At 37.1% G+C, this 3646-nt stretch overlaps 1 non-coding gene across 1 annotated transcript; it reads left to right on the plus strand.

Moving 5' to 3' along the window:
- Nucleotides 1-247: 247 nt before the first annotated feature.
- LOC113611813 (U6 spliceosomal RNA) lies at nucleotides 248-355 on the plus strand. Its single transcript, XR_003429614.1, has one exon. It is a non-coding gene; the product is annotated as a U6 spliceosomal RNA (small nuclear RNA).
- The last annotated feature ends 3291 nt before the right edge of the window (nucleotides 356-3646 follow it).

Consider the following 3646-nt stretch of genomic DNA (forward strand, 5'->3'; position numbering starts at 1 on the left):
AGTTAACGATATAGTATTGTGCACTTCAAAATTTAAGAGGATAGATCTCATGTTAAATGTTATCACAAAAACAATGGGACACAAGGAAACTCTGGGAGGTGGTGAATATGTCTTTTACCTGAATTGTGGTGATGGTATCATGGGAGTATGCATATGTACAAACTCTTCAAATTATACACATTAAATATGTATAGTTCTTTGTAATCAATTATACCTAAATAAAGCTGTTTTAAAAAAGAACAGAGGAGTACTCATTTCAGTAGCACAATTACTAAAAGTGGAACAATACAGAGAAGATTAGCATGGCTTTTGCACAAGGATGACATTGCAAATTCATGAAGTGTCCCATATTTAAAACAAAAACAAAACAAAAGAAAAAGAACAGAGGAGGATGTCCATTATCACCACCATTATTTAACATTGTTTGGAGGTAGTAGAAAACTCAATGAGACAACAGAAAGAAATTTGAGATGTAAAAATTAGAAAGGAGGAAGAAAATTATCCTTTTATATAGATAGTAAATTCCAAGATAATACATTTTTTAAAATTATAAACAGTAAGATAAATTCAGGAAAATGATAGAGACCCCCTAGACCAGTGTCCAGTCACATGAGTGACCAGACAGGAGAACAGCAGAACTGCCCAACTCAGCCCAGTCCAAATTGTTGACCCACAGAGATGTGACCAAATAAAGTAATTATTGTTCGAAGCCACTAAATGTTTGAATGGTTTATTGTGCAGCAGTAGATAACTGACATAGTATATGACAAATATTGTATATCAAATCAGTGAATAAAAGATTCACTCTTCAATAAATCTATTTGGAGAACTGGATAGTCATCTAGAAATAAGTTAATTTAGATACATACCTTATGTTTTAACAGGATTAATTCCAAGTGAAGAACATATTCAAATCAGAAATATGAAACCGTCAAGTACTTTAAGAAATCACTGGAATTTTTTTATAGCAGTGGAAGCATGAAGGAGAACATTCTAACTACACACTAAACAGAAATCATAAAACGTAAGATTGATAAATTTAACAACAGAAAAATTAGAACTTGGGACTTCCCTGATGGCACAGTGGTTAACAATCCACCTGCCAATGCAGGGGACACGGGTTCGAGCGCTGATCCAGGAAGATCCCACATGCTGCAGAGCAACTAAGCCCCTGTGCAACAACTACTGAGCCTGCGCTCTAGACTACAGCCCGTGAGCTACTACTGAAACCCGTGCACGTAGAGCCTGTGCTCTGCAACAAGAGAAGCCACGGCAAAGAGAAGCCCGCGCATCACAACGAAGAGTAGCCCCCCACCACCACCACAACTAGAGAAAGCCTGCGTGCAGCAACAAAGACCCAATGCAGCCAAAAATAAATCAATAAATTTATTTATTTTTTTTTTAAAAATGAGAACTTCCTGCATGGCAGAAAATCATGATGCGAAAAAAGGATCAACAGACAAATTATAAACTGGAGGGGGGGGGGAATATTTTCTATACCTATCACAGACAGATTACTAATTTCATTACTAAATTTAAAAATCTCCTATAAAATTATTAAAAAGGAATAGATCCAATAGAAAAATGGACAAAGATTTTAATATACAGGCCACAGAAAAGGAAATACAAATAGCTCTTTTTTTTATTGGAGTATAATTGCTTTATAATGGTGTGTTAGTTTCTGCTTTATAACAAAGTGAATCAGGTATACATATACATATGTTCCCATATCTCTTCCCTCTTGCGACTCCCTCCCTCCCACCCTCCCTATCCCACCCCTCCAGGCGGTCACAAAGCACCAAGCTGATCTCCCTGTGCTATGTGGCTGCTTCCCACTAGCTATCTACCTTACGTTTGGTAGTGTATATATGTCCATCGCACTCTCTCGCTTTCTCACAGCTTACCCTTCCTCCTCCCCAAAACCTCAAGTCCGTTCTCTAGTAGGACTGTGTCTTTATTCCTGTCTTACTACTAGGTTCTTCATGACACTTTTTTTCCTTAAATTCCATGTATATGTGTTAGCATACGGAATTTGTCTTTCTCTTTCTGACTTACTTCACTCTGTATGACAGACTCTAGGTCTATCCACCTCATTACAAATAGCTCAATTTCGTTTCTTTTTATGGCTGAGTAATATTCCATTATATGTATGTGCCACATCTTCTTTATCCATTCATCTGATGATGGACACTTAGGTTGTTTCCATCTCCGGGCTATTGTAAATAGTGCTGCAATGAACATTTTGGTACATGAATCTTTTTGAATTATGGTTTTCTCAGGGTATATGCCCAGTAGTGGGATTGCTGGGTCATATGGTAGTTCTATTTGTAGTTTTTCAGGAACCTCCATACTGTTCTCCATAGTGGCTGTACCAATTCACATTCCCACCAGCAGTGCAAGAATGTTCCCTTTTCTCCACACCCTCTCCAGCATTTATTGTTTCTAGATTTTTTGATGATGGCCATTCTGACTGGTGTGAGATGATATCTCATTGTAGTTTTGATTTGCATATCTCTAATGATTAATGATGTTGAGCATTCTTTCATGTGTTTGTTGGCAGTCTGTATATCTTCTTTGGAGAAATGTCTATTTAGGTCTTCTGCCCATTATTGGATTGGGTTGTTTGTTTTTTTGTTATTGAGCTGCATGAGCTGCTTGTAAATTTTGGAGATTAATCCTTTCTCAGTTGCTTCATTTGCAAATATTTTCTCCCATTCTGAGAGTGGTCTTTTGGTCTTGTTTATGGTTTCCTTTGCTGTGCAAAAGCTTTGAAGTTTCATTAGGTCCCATTTGTTTATTTTTGTTTTTATTTCCATTTCTCTAGGAGGCAGGTCAAAAAGGATCTTGCTGTGATTTATGTCATAGAGTGTTCTGCCTGTGTTTTCCTCTAAGAGTTTGATAGTTTCTGGTCTTACATTTAGGTCTTTAATCCATTTTGAGCTTATTTTTGTGTATGGTGTTCAGGGAGTGATCTAATCTCATACGTTTCCATGTACCAGTACAGTTTTACCAGCACCACTTATTGAAGAGGCTGTCCTTTCTCCACTGTCCATTCCTGCCTCCTTTATCAAAGATAAGGTGACCATATGTGCATGGGTTTATCTCTGGGCTATCTGTCCTGTTCCATTGATCTGTCTTTCTGTTTTTGTGCCAGTACCATACTGTCTTGATTACTGTAGCTTTGTAGTGTAATCTGAAGTCAGGGAGCCTGATCCCTCCAGCTCCGTTTTTCGTTCTCAAGATTGCTTTGGCTATTCGGGGTCTTTTGTGTTTCCATACAAATTGTGAAATTTTTTGTTCTAGTTCTGTGAAAAATGCCATTGGTAGTTTGATAGGGATTGCATTGAATCTGTAGATTGCTTTGGGTAGTACAGTCATTTTCACAATGTTGATTCTTCGAATCCAAGAACATGGTATATCTCTCCATCTATTTGTATCATCTTTAATTTCTTTCATCAGTCTTATAATTTTCTGCATACAGGTCTTTTTTCTCCTTAGGTAGGTTTATTCCTAGATTTTTTATTCTTTTTGTTGCAGTGGTAAATGGGAGTGTTTTCCTGATTTCACTTTCAGATTTTTCATCATTAGTGTATAGGAATGCCAGAGATATCTGTGCATTAATTTTGTATCCTGCTGCTTTACCAAA

The sequence above is a fragment of the Aethalodelphis obliquidens genome, unplaced genomic scaffold (assembly GCF_003676395.1).
Source record: "Aethalodelphis obliquidens isolate GAN/ISIS:26980383/991018 unplaced genomic scaffold, ASM367639v1 scaffold70, whole genome shotgun sequence".
NCBI lineage: Eukaryota > Metazoa > Chordata > Mammalia > Artiodactyla > Delphinidae > Aethalodelphis > Aethalodelphis obliquidens.